The sequence below is a fragment of the Miscanthus floridulus genome, chromosome 17 (genome assembly GCF_019320115.1).
Source record: "Miscanthus floridulus cultivar M001 chromosome 17, ASM1932011v1, whole genome shotgun sequence".
Taxonomy (NCBI): domain Eukaryota; kingdom Viridiplantae; phylum Streptophyta; class Magnoliopsida; order Poales; family Poaceae; genus Miscanthus; species Miscanthus floridulus.
The window spans coordinates 15,934,623-15,948,790 of record NC_089596.1 but is presented as its reverse complement, the minus strand read 5'-3'; the positions used below and the strand labels follow the sequence as shown (position 1 = coordinate 15,948,790).

Below are 14,168 nucleotides of genomic sequence, written 5' to 3'. Positions count from 1 at the left end.
TAAGTCTATCGTGGCTGGTAGGCCTGGGTTTGTGTTAGGAATACTGCTGAGCTAGTTGCAACCGATTCGAATCATCGTCTCTCCCGAATAGTGAGAAACTTTACTAGCTCCAACATCATAGTAATTGAACTATAAAATTTGATGGTTATGATAAACTTGGAATTATTACACAGGCTATGGTTACTATTGTTATGCTACTAAATAATATACCACATGTTTGGCATAGGTTAGTTGCTAATCTAGAGATGAATAGCTATAATTAACTTGGTAACTAAATTATAAAATGTATAGTTGAACTAGTAACTTTTTATGCAAAATGTTGTCAAGCTAGCTTCACTATAAAGCCTTGCATAATCCTTAGAGTCACTTTGTTTTTTATTTATGATGGGTATGTCTAGCTGAGTACCTTCTCATACTTAGGGTTTATTTTTCACTTGTTGCAGATAACACAGTATATCATGGATATTGTAAGAACTGCTTCTGTCCTGCCATGGACGAGGAGTAGGCCATGGGCAAGGCGCTTCTATATATCTAATCTATGATGCTTTTGTGAGATGTGATCACAAACTAGCAAGTATTTGAACAATGGTGTGAGATGTTAGTTTCAAAACTACCTTTGCTTTTGCTACTACTACTTTATTTGAACTTGGGTTGTAATAACTTTTAATTGTTCTACAATAGATAGTAATGTATTTGTGAACTCTATGTAATATGTGGCATGTGTAACACCCTCGGTGTTACACCATAAATTATTTACTAAAACATATCATGAGCATCATTTTTATGTGTTAATGCATGTGATAGAATGTGCAGATAAATTTCTTATAACTTAAAATGACTAATAAAATGTTAAACGAAAGTTGATTCAATAGTTCATGTATATCAAGTATGGTTTAAAACTAATTTTTATTAAGCGAAAATACTATAGAACATGTGTGTGATACTTAAATAAAGTTTAAAATACAAACTTTGTAGATAACGGTGAAATACTTGCTGTTGAAAAATGATATTGCTAGCTAGTATTTCTACTAGCCTAGAAATTACAAATTGAAATCAAGTTCAGCTAAAAAACTTAGAAAAATTCCAAGTTTGTCAACATCTAGACATTGCTATGTTTAGCAAATTATTTTGAGAGATTGGGTTAAGGGGTGGTGTAGTGTTATAGCTCTATTTGGTAGTCTCATATACCATCTTGAGCATGGTGAAAATGGTTTGGCTCCTGAAGCAACTGTTTAGTTGTTTTGGACGCTTTAAAATTCGTGCACAACTCAGTCTCGGGCTGGTTGGCCGCGTGGGCGTGGTCACCACGCTCGGGCGCTCGGCGTCGCCGCATTGGTCGCATGTGCGCAAGCTGCTGACCGTGGCTGCCTCTGGCCTGGCTATGGCCCGGCTACCACTGCCCCCGCCACATAGAGTTGCTACCGCCTGCCCCACGCCATGACAAAGCCACTGCCGATGCAATCACCTTGCCATTGTGTCCGCGCATTGTGCCTCGCCGCACTGTCGACCCGCATCGTGCCGTGACACTGCCGCTACCGTCGCATTGTTGTCACGTCCTCACCTGTCTGCTCTACCCTCTGCGCCACTGCCGGCCTAGTTCAAGGCCGCCACTGCCGTGCACACGTGGCCAAGCTCGCCGTCGCCTTGTCATTTAAGACCACTGCGGCTGCGTGGGCCACGCCGGTCAAAAACATGCACGCCTATCTGCTAGTGCCTGCTCGTGGGTCTCCATGATCTCACTGATGGCATCCCGCCAAGGTGAGGTCGAGCTGAGCCCACCTGCCACGCCCTGTCTCTCTCTTTCTCTCTTTCTCCCTCTGTTGTCGTCATGAGCAGTGTCATCCAATTTACCCAGCGAACGATTACCTCCATTCAATTCATTGTACCCATGGCTTTACCATCACGTCCTCTCGCTGTCCGACCCTACCTAGTCTTGAACCATGCCCAGCCAAGCTCCAATTTTGGACTTTCCCCGCCGCGGTGCCGATAAGGCCGCGTCCGGCCGTGGATATGGGCAGCCCTCCAACCGTCCCTCCCAAGCCAATTCACTTGCACCACTAGCTTCACCATGCCTTCCTCTCCACTCTGCGCGCCTTAGCTAAACCACTACCGCCTCTCCGTCGTCACTGACACGACCGTGACGCCGTGGTACACCATCGTACGGCTCGGCCACACATGGCCAACCCTCCTCCACCATCCTCCACCCCAACCATCACCTCGACTAGGTCCATGGTAGTCTACTGATGCTCCCTCGCTAGCCAGTTAGGTTCTTAGGTGCTCTAGATCATCGGGGCAGCTACGTCACCATCGCGGACGGTCATGTGTCACTGTAGCTCACTCCAGCGCGTCCCGCCACCCCTCGCTGCCGCTTAGCGTAGCCACTCGGGTCAGAGATAGCGATCAACCTATTAGGTGGGCCCACGTAGGTCCTAGGTGGCCAGCGTAGGCGTTCAGTGTCGCTGCTCGCCGCGCAGCCGTGCACTAAGTTGCTGGGGGTGCACGTGGGTGAATTAGGGAAAAGTCAGGGTGTTAAGTGAGAAGCTTTGAGATAGGGGAAAATAGTATTAGTACTTAGTTGTGATTTGGGAGAAGTGCGAGGTCTATTTTGCAAAAACATCAGCGCACGTGGGATTTCCCCGTCGCGGGCCGTCTCCGCGTGGCCCGGCGTCGCGTGGGCCGCACCGCGTGCGCGCTGCGTCATGTGGGCCACGCGGGAGAATTTGTTTTTCTTTTTCATAAGGAATTAGAAATAGTTTTCTAATTTAATTTTTGAGCTGATCTTTGGTAAATCATATAAAATCATATAGGTATCCAAAAATTATGAAACAAATTTTGTTAGGTTCCTAAAATTATGCTCTATCTATTAGTATGTTTAGTTCATATATATATACATGTTGATACTAGGGGCTATTAAATCATTTGAGAGTGCTTAATATTATTAGGTTAAATATTGTAGGAATTTTATGGTAAATTGGTGATAGCCTTAGTTCTGAAATTTTTATAGTAGCTTCATTGTATTATTATATGCTCACTAAAATTTTTGTAGCTTTAGAATAGACTAAGCATTAGGGTAGTTAAATGCTCTTTGTTTCAATATACATTAAATCATTAGTAGAAATAAAGATATATTCTTCATTTGTAAAGCTAGGTGTTTGTTAGTTGAACTCAACACTTTGCTTGGTAAAAAATAATAGTTAGCTTAGTACCTTAGTCATTAGAGCTAGCTTAATAGCTTAGTATGCATATTCTTATTTTAAGAGTTGTTGTTGCATAAATGCAAAGTGTTGCATCATCATTGCATGCATGTAGAGAACGAGTTGGGCGGAGATCGTGACCACTGGCGATCACGAGTTTGAGGAGATCGTCGAGAAGTACGAGGAGGAGATTCTCGTACTAGAGTCGCCACTGACTGGCTCAGCTGACACCACGCCTGCCCAAAGCAAGCCCTGGTGCATAACTCTTATTTTTTTATAATCACTGAATATATATATATGTGATGTGCATTTACAGGAATTTTATGAAACCACATGCATAGATATAACTGTCCTATAAGTCTGACTAGTATAGGTTCGAGTAGCTGCTGTGCATAGGTTTTCGATAGCGTGAGTAACCTACCGTTACTCACAATAGATGATTATTATAATTACTCTCATGATAAAATGATGAAAGAAAAAAAATGGAGACAAGACAGTGATATGGTATGGGTATTGGTGGGTGTAACAGGTTGTGTCCCACGGCTAACGGGGCTTAGCTTGGTTACACTGTTTTTCCTGTTCGTGTCGATTAAGGATCATCCGTTGATGTGGATGGTAGTCAGGTCACGGACTTATTATCCTAAGCACATACTTGCTTATGGGGGCGAGAAGGCTCGTTGTGCTCTTGTTGTGGGTTCCGACTCTTTCCAGACCGACTGATTGGAGGCGGAGAAAGGTGAAGGTCTAAGCACCATACTGAGACTAGGTCTCAAGTGTGAGGGCTTGGAGTCCAAGTTTGGATGGGGACCTAGACCCCATGACATGAGTAGAATGGGTTGGTCTTGTTTGTGGGTGGGGTACAAACGGGGCATGTGTTTTGAGGTACCCAGCTGAGATACATTGGTTTGTGAATCGCCATTTCTGTGAGACGGTATGACTTGGCTATGGTATAGCACCATAGTAAGAACTGGAAGATGAAAGATGGTGAAATAGTTCTGATTGCTCAACCCTTGATTAAAAGTAGACCATGTGCTTACTTAGAATGGTTAGCTAATGAAGTAACCATGACTGCTAATAAAATTTGACTGTAAGAATGAACTATTAGTAATGCTTTTTGCAAACAAAAAGAAAATAGCAAACCCATATTACCTATCATACTTCTTGAGAGTCGGAAAACTATTCCCATTAGTCGGGTAAGTCTTACGAGTACATTGTGTACTTAGGGTTTATGTTCCCCTTGTTGCAAGTACAGCTTGAGGAGTAGCTCTTGTGTGGAGGATTCTTCTGGTGGGCATAGACGGATCCTTGTGTCGTTTTTGTTAGATGCTTATTTTCTTTCCGCTGTTTAATTATCGCACTCTAAACTCTGGTATTGTAATAAATAATTTCCAAGAACGCTTGTTGTATGAAATGGACTAAGTATTGTAAGCTCGTACTCATTATTGGATTCTGGATGTAAAACGTGGATTGGTTCAAATTCTCCCTTGGGGTGTGCTTGATGGAGTTGTTCGATGTAGCTCACTTTCAGGGTGTGTCTAGTGGAAGACGAGCACCTTCGAAAGCGTGTTATTTCGGATGGTTCTACCATAGCATGTATGTTGAATCATGTACAGTCTTGATCGTATGTTGGCGATGAATCGAGACCCTTCGTGGTACTCGACAGACTACCGGATTTATATGGGCTCAAGTATGATAGTGTGACCACTTACGTGCTGCCATTGTACTTATGCTCTTATAAATTGGACGGTTCTATCACATTCTGATGGGCTCAGCAGGACAAGGAAAATAAAATGCATTGGTTATCTTGGGAATTACTATGCTGCAGAAAGGAAAGGGGTGGCTTGGGTTATAGAGACCTGCACCTTTTCAATTTGGCTATGCTCGCAAGACAAGGGTGGCGCCTTCTACTAAATCCTGATTCTCTGTGTGCTTAGGTTCTAAGATCCAAATGCTTTCCTGATGGGGATTTCTTGTCAGTAGTGGAGAAGCTAGAAATTTCTTATTCATGGAGAAGTATTGTTCGAGGCGTTCATGCTCTAAAAGATGGCTTTTTGGAGGGTTGGCGACGGCACTCAGATCAATATTTGGGCTGACCCCTAGATCCCATAGTGCGTCACTAGAAGACCTTGTACCCCTAGGAGGCAAACAGTTTGAAACAAGGTCTCTGAATTAATTGACCCAACCTCTGGTGACTGGGATAGAACTCTGATAACTAAAATTTTCTGGGAAGCAGATGCAAAAAACATTATTTCCATACTGTTGAAAAATGGAATGGAGGATACTTTGGCCTAGCATTTTGATCCAAAAGGAGACTTTTCTGTCAAGTCTGCATATCATGTTTTAACAGACAAGAAAGAGCTATCGAAAAGAAGGCAGATAGGTGAAGCAAATGCCAGTTGTGCCAGCTCAGATCACAGAAACATAATTTGGAAAAAAATTTTGGAAGCTCCAATGTCCACCGAAGGTGAAACTTCTCTTCTACAGGTTCACACATAATAGCTTGCCCCTATGTATGAATATCTTTCGTCGAGGAATGGACATTGACACCCGATGCCCTGTTTGTTGGAGGCTAAATGAGGATGGCGGGCATTGTTTTCTTAGATGCAAATTTGTCAAGAAATGTTGGAGAGCTTTGAACTCGGAGGATCTTCGCCTGGCTTTGATTGGTCTTAATTCTGCAAAACAGGTAGCCACCAAAATTCTTTCTCTAGAGGAGGATAAGAAATTATTAGTGATTGGCTTTCTTTGGCTAAGGTGGGATGCTCGTAATAAGGCGAACGCTGGGGATAAGCTCTTGTCTACTGAGGAGATGGTTTACAAGGTACATTCTATGAAATATGTTGATGCTCTTCATACACCGGAGAAACCAAATAAGAGACAAAGTGGGTTTTCTTGCTGGGTTCCCCCAACAGCCGACATCCTAAAGATTAATATTGATGGAGCCTTTGTACAGAAAGAAAAAAAGATGCTTGGGGTTTTATTGTGATGGATCACAAAGGGGATACGGTGCTGGCTGGTGCAGGTAGAATCAATGTGGCGCATGATGCGTTGAGTGCTGAGTCCCAGGCATGCCCTGCAGCCTTGTATGCAGCAATGGATCATGGTTTGTCCCAGATCATTTTGGAGACCGATTCAACAATCTTGGTTGATGCTCTATAGTCCCGCTCTTATGATTTTTCAGCTTCTGGTGTGTTGTTTAGAGAAGCAAAGTTTCTGATGTCCATGAATTTTTGAGTCGATGTTGTTCATGTGCCACGCTCTAGCAATAGGTGTGCACATGAACTTGCTCAGATTGGTTTGAATTGGGACCTGGATCGATCGCATGTTTGGATTGATCCCCTCCCAGAGTTTGTACAAAGTCTTGTGTCTCATGATGTAAATGTTCCTCCCCAAATATAATAAAGGCCATGTTCGCTTGTCTTATGAGCCGTACTATTTCAACAAACAAACAGTGTTTTTCTCTCATAATAAATCAACGAACATTACTTTCAGACATGGCTTTTCAGCAAAGCGAACCGGACCAAAGTGCAAACTTGTTTAAAAAAAAGTAACTGTGGTGTTCCATAGGTACATACGTGTACCTCAATTATGTTTTGTGGGCTACATGGAAACCAGTTCTAATTTGGGCCTAACGCGTTACTAGATGGAATTGGGCCCAATTCGGCCTTAAGGCCGAACACATTCCGGAAGCTTGATAGAACTGGACCCCCAATGGCCCAAACCATGTATCGTTTCGGCCTTACACCTCACACGTCATGGACTCATGGTCCAAAATATTGGTATGTTGGAGTAGTGTGTTCTCAAAAAAAAAAGATGTATTGGAGTATATAGTAGTAAATAATTCCTTCTTCACCTTCAAGTTATGCCGGACATATCTATAGAACAGCTTGACCAAATCTTCTCTCTTTTTTTTCTTCTTTCTCTTAAGAATCGTCAGAGGAGTCTGAGAAAAAATAACGGATGGTTTTAGGGGATGATGGTGTTCTAGCAAATACGTATATCCCCAGTCTCTTCTCTCTCAAGTCTCAACTCTCAAGACCGTGCAAATCTCTTTCATCCCTGTCTCCCATCGTGGTCGAATCTCTCTTCTCTGTCTCATCAGACCGTTCGGCTCGCTGGGTGCTGCTCTCGGCCGGTGAAGAACCTCCAGGGACGAGCAAGGACATATGTTTAAACCTGTTTTATCATCTCCTTTTTTTGTCCTTATATATATCAGTTTTTAGGATAAACGGATTGTTTTTCTCAATCCGGTGGAATCGTATGCGGCGTTCATTACATATAAAGAAAAAAGGGTTAAGTCCAATTTACACCCTCCAACTTACAGCAAAGTTCGGATTTCAACCTTGAACTTCAAAACCGGACAACTTTGGCCCTCCGACTCTCGAAAAAGTTGGTTTTGCGAGTGAACAGTAATTTTTGATATTTTCGGGAGCGCTGAAATTTTATATTATTTTTTTGAGCATCTTAACATCCTCAAATGAAAAAACTCAAAACTACAAAGTTGTAGATCTCATCGAGGTCTATAATTTACATATAAAAATTATCTTCATCCGACATCGTATTGAATGGTTTTCTATTTTTTGAAATTTGAGTCTCATCACGCGATAAAATATGGTGCTGAAATTTTATATTATTTTTTCGAGCATCTTACTATCATCAAATGAAAAAACTCAAAACTATAAAGTTGTAGATCTCATCGAGGTCTACAATTTACATATAAAAATTATCTTCATCCGACATCGTATTGAATGGTTTTTTATTTTTTGAAATTTGAGTCTCATCACGCGTGAAACAATTTTGTCGCGTGATGAGGCTCAAATTTTAAAAAATAGAAAATCCTTCAATACGATGTCGTATGAAGATAATTTTTATATGTAAATTGTAGACCTAGATGAGATCTACAACTTTGTAGTTTTGAGTTTTTTCATTTGAGGACAGTAAGATGCTCAAAAAAATAATATAAAATTTCAGCACCATATTTTATCGCGTAATGAGACTCAAATTTTAAAAAATAGAAAACACTTCAATACGATGTCGGATGAAGATAATTTTTATATGTAAATTATAGACCTCGATGAGATCTACAACTTTGTAGTTTTGAGTTTTTTTATTTGAGGACGTTAAGATGCTCAAAAAATAATATAAAATTTCGACGCTCCTGAAAATATTAAAAGTTACTGTTCACCCGCAAACCCGCCCAGAAGGTTGAAAGTTGAATTTTTTTGAGAGTTGGAGGGCCAAAGTTGTCCGGTTTTGAAGTTCGAGGTTGAAATCCGAACTTTGCTGTAAGTTGGAGGGTGTAAATTGGACTTAACCAAAAAAAAAAAAAAGGAGTAAAAACTAAAGAAGTGGGCAGCGTTAGTCGTGATGCCTGGCTATGGGAACATTTGACGAATTCGCAGCCTAGAGTAGAGTACTACACCGCATACATGATAGACTCGTAGACAGAGCGAGTATGGGCAGCAGAATGACAAAATCTATACGAAGACTGGGGGATGGAGTCGTTGGCGCGGGGGGGTTGGGATACGGCGGCGCCTACCGCCGCGACAATCATATGCGGCCATGATCCTCTTCCTCTTCCTCTTCCTTTCCGCCGAGAGAGAAGAGAGCTTTCGGCCTCTTCCTCTCATGCACCTGCACGGGAAGGAGAGCAACAAAAGGCAAGCTGTAGGCCAGTATCTTATGGGACGGGTGGTTCAGGAAATGGTCTCTGCGTTCCCACACGCACACACCTCGAGAACATAAAGCGGTCGCGCGGCGAAAGTGATCGGCAAGGCTGGATGGCGATGGCGAAACCAAAAGGATAATAAACAAGTAGTGTATCTGCTTTGCCGTTCAGAAAGGATGCCAAAGTTGCATACTGTACCACAGTACGGTCGAGCAATCAATTTTTGTTTTTTGACCGGTGGTGATAGAATCTCTCTGGAGGATTTTCTTTCCGTTTTTTGCAAAACTTCATGTTTACTCGTTTGCTTTTGTTTTTTTAGAGTTCATACTCGTTTGCTTTTGTGATCAAAATGGAGGTGCAGTGAGCCGGGATGGGGACATGTATGGGTCCTGATGGGGTCGGTACTGTACCCTGTTTGCTTGAACATATCTATGTTTGCAGGCGGGCTCGTTCGCGGCCGGCCCCTAACCTGCATCGCTCGCCGCAAAGTTTGTTAGCGGGCTTGCGGTCAGCCGCTAAGCTATAAACTTTGTGGATAAATTTTTCGCGGACATAACAGACTACGCTGCAAAACCCGCGAGACCCGCTACACTGCAATGGAGGCTACGTGTACACTATGGCCCCGTTCGCGTGCCCTTAAACCCGGCTTGATCCGCTTTTTTTTTCATACGAAACAATGTTTTTCTCTCATAAATTCCTCCAGATTCATCTAGATTCCTTTAGAATTTCTCCAAACGAACGGGACCTATCTCTCTGCGCGTACATTATCTACACATATCCTGTAAGAACTTGGAACCTGCAACCTAAATTTTCATATCCAGTTAATCGACGAGCAAGGATGATACATCTTTACACTGATCATTTTATTTTTCATATCCCGGCTATATATATATATATATATATATATATATATATATATATATATATATATATATATATATATATATATATATATATATTGTACGTTCTCAAATATAACATTATCAAGAAATACAGGTACAGAAACAAAGACACATATCCTGTAACAAAAGTTATTATTACTAAACAAAGACGTAATGTATGGATGCCACTCTGCAACTGGGTTCATGGCCATTTCAATAACTAAAGCTTTTTTCCGGTCACTGCTTAATTTAGTCTGTCTTTATGGTCTTCTGAACTAATGAAAGATACATATACACACAACTCCCTTTCAATCTGCCAATTCTTGACTTGATGTGTTCTATTGAATAAATGTTCAGTATAAGTTGCAAACAACTTCCGTAGCATGTCTGTGAGCTGTAGCAACAACAATTACCAGAGTTGAACAAGAGTCCTACGCAATGATCTGAAACCTTAATCATCAAACAGCCATTCCATCAACTAGACAAGGCCATCAGTTTTTCTTTGCTGAACCTGACACCTTCTTTCCTCAAATATCGTCACCATCGCCAATATCATCTTCTGATAATTTAACATCTGATAAACCTGAAACAAGAGCGAGTAATGAGTTATAAGGTGTCGTTATTGCTCAAACAACAATACTCAAACTAACAATATGCTACTTTGTACAATTCAAAGAAAATGTACCTTCTGCTCTCAACCAATCCTACAGGCATACTAAGGCTTGAACTTTCTTGCTTGTTAGTCGGCTTCTGTAGTCACTAACAATTCTTCCACTAGTGGAAAATGCAGATTCAGAAGCTACAGTCGATGCGGGTGCTGCAAACACATCCCTTGCCATACGAGAAACCACAGGATACTTTGTAGAATGCATCATCCACCATTGTAGAATATCAAATTTCTTTTGTCGAGGGAAAAGATCATCTTGCAGATATGAGTCAAGCTCACTTTTCACTCTCTTCCTTTTTTGTGCTGCAAGATGTTGTTCAAAGTCTGCCCAGCAGTCATCTTCATCAATACTTCCATCATTGGGCTCTGGTTGTGAGTAGTTTAAATCAGGTGCCATTGATAAATATGCAGAAAACAGATTTTGCAATGTGCCCTTTACCATTTCAGTATATGCTAGACCTTTATCACCAAAACCAGTGTCCAAACGAAATGATACAAAACTGAGCTTAAACCTAGGATCTAGAACTACTAGAGCACATATTTGCAACAAGCATATGTCCTAGTATTTCTAAAACTTCAGTTTCATTTTGCTCGCCATAACTGCAATGGAAATATCTGTATTTGATTCCAAAGTTTCTATTTTTCCTTTGACTTCCCATAGGACATGGAAACAATGGTTTGCTGTTGGGTATAATGTACCAGAAACTATATTTGTAGCATCATAGAAGGGTTTGAACACATTGCAAAGTAGGTCTGCCATGTTTCAATCTGTATTAGAAGGCTTATCCATGTAATTAGGATCTTATGACTCCATAACATCAAAGACTGCCCTATACTCTATTACAGACTTCAGCATTAAATAAGTTGAGTTCCACCGAGTTGGAACATCAAGAGACAATCTCTTCTCACAGGATATACCTAATTGTATAATGATTTCCTCGAAACGCTGTTTATGGGCTTGTGAGCTTCTAATGTACTTGACACTATCTCGAATGCGGTCAGTAGCACCATCTATCACCTTAAATCCCTCCTTGACAATAAGGTTCAACACATGCGCTACACAACGCATATGTAGCAGATCACCATTTCCAAGCATAAGGTGTCTTTCTGAAAGATTTTTCCTTAAGGAACCAACCATGTTGTTGTTGTTCTTTGCATTATCTAATGTGATGCTAAATACCTTGTGCTCTAACTTACATTCTTCCAAACACTTCAACAATGCATTAAACAAAGTAAAACCATCATGGGGCAAAGCTACAAGACCAAAACCTATTATTCTCTTCTGCAACATCCAGTCATTATCAATGAAGTGGCAAGTATGCACAAGTAACCTAGGTTCTAATTTGAAGTCCACAGATCAACAGTTAGACAGACCCTTGAATTTGAATTTTTGATAGTTTCCCGAAGGGCTAACCTTCGATCCTCATATGAGCTCATAATATCCTCAGGAATTGTAGTTCTAGACACTATGGTAAACCAAGGATTTAAGGTAGCAATAAATTTCTAAAATGGTGCATGGTCAACGAAACTAAAGGGCAGCTCCTGCAATATGATAAAGTTGACCATGGCTTTACGTGAGACCTCTTGGTCAAACTTCCAATTCTTCAGAGCTAGTGAATCAGAGGATAGTTCTGTGTTCATGCTTTCAACCAACTGGTTCATTCTAGTCCTTTCTTTGCACACTTTCAAATGCCTACGACAAGCACTTCTACCATTATCTCGAGTAGCAGACAAGAGCTCCAAACAATGAATATATTTAGCTTGTACTACTAGATTCCCCTCATAAATAGGCTCAAATTCTTTCCACACACTAGATCTAAGTTTACGTCTCTTAATTGGTCTTGATGCATCTATACAATAAGTATGTAAGTATTGATTAGTAAAAGCATTTACTAAAGTATACATAGTCAGTAACTAAAGGCATCTCATGCAGCAAGAAAATTCATCTAAAGGACCAGGACAGTAGAAACAGGACCCTAACCAAGACAGAACAAATCAACAAAGTCAAGATAGCAAGAAAAATTTGAGACATAAACTGGTTGCTTCAATATGTAGGAAGTTAAATCTAACCTAGGCCAAGATCAGGAGAAATAACCATTCTTGTATCATCAGATGAAGACGAAGATGATGATCTTGCAGATAGTACCAGAGACTGGCTCATCCTTGGTGACTGTAGCATTCTATTAAGTATCAGAGATCTCACATAATGCACACATGAAGCAGATGACTTCCTCTGCATTCCTTCTGAATGATTTGAAGCATTAACAACATATGACTTCCGTTTCGATAGCAAGGACTCGATCCTATCCATGCTCCTTGATGCTGCATCTTTGCCAAGATTAGGAGAAGCAGTCATTCTTGTATCATTAGGCAAGGTTGAAGATGACAATCCTGCACATGGTGACCTCTGGTGTTTGGCTCTAGAGTGGCGCATCCTTGGCGATGCTAGGATCCTATTCAGTAGCGGGGACCTCACAAATTGCACATTCAAAGTAGATGACTTCCTCCGCTTCTCTATTGGAGGCTTTAGAGCATTAACAATAGATGACATCTGTTTCACTAGCAATGACTTCTTCACGTTCACACTCCTTGAAGTTGTATGCGTACTACTTTGTTGATCTGCTTCTTGACCACTCAATTCTTCTGGCGCAAGCTCAGATGGCAGGGTTGCCATGTCCACACCGGCACATCTAGATAGAATACAATAACATGATAAGCTAGAGGACAACCAAATGGTGGCAACAAAATGTGGACTACAGTAAAATTAGATATTTGTAGTAGACAATTTCAAAGATCATATTTAAAGATTTCTAGACAATAAATTGCATGACGCGGTCCACAAGGAATGGCTTCATCCACCCGATTCGAGGGGACCGAGCTGTCCACATATTTCAGGAATATGCCACTGCAGAAATGACCCTATCCCAGCACCTCCCAACTAAACACTGGTGAAAAAACTCCCAACCAAACACTAGTGGAAAAATGTTTGCCCCATTCGGAACATCCCTCAAACCAAACCAATGCATTTAACCCTCCCCACGAGATGAGATATCAAAATCTCAGTCCGTGAGGCTGACTGCTTATCACATTATTACACAATTTATGCACCAACCAGTCAAAACATGGAATGGAAATATGGTCAAGAAGAGATTATGCTTGCTACAACTATTACGCCAATAATACAAACTTCAATCAGGAAATAGATCTGCTCTACAGTTTGGCCCTGTCTCATTCTCCCAAGTCTCATACCTAAAATCAACACTCCGAGAGAGGATGATAGCTAAATAATTCTCACCAAAGCCCCAACTATTTAAGTCAATATATTAGTTCATTTCGATGCACCCAGCACCAGGAAGCTGAACAAAAACACGACACAGACCAACACCACCACCACCCACAAGATAGGGAGGCACCCCGCTGCCCAGAACCAAGCCCCGACAGCTCTAGCACACCCAAGCACCCATCCGCCATGTGGCATGACCCTAGCACATACAGTACGGGATCTCTCCACAACCCCCAACCCCAGACGACCTAGATCCGAGACTTACTAGAGCATGGGGACGATGCCGGAGGGGTGCTTGGACAGATCCACCAGCTGGCTACCCTTGAGCCCTGGCTCCACCATCCGAACAAATTTGTCTCTTGCCCCAACTCTAGACGATAGCGGTAGGGTTCAGGACAAGCCAGAAGGGAGAGTAGAGGAGGGTGTTACGGGTCTTGCAGGTTGTTGCGAGCTTTGTCTCTTGCCCAACGGGCTT

General features: G+C 41.6%; 1 pseudogene; it reads right to left on the bottom strand.

Annotated features, from left to right (window-relative positions):
* Positions 1–10,288: 10,288 nt before the first annotated feature.
* On the bottom strand, positions 10,289–13,084 carry LOC136515293 (uncharacterized; annotated as a pseudogene).
* Positions 13,085–14,168: the final 1,084 nt, after the last annotated feature.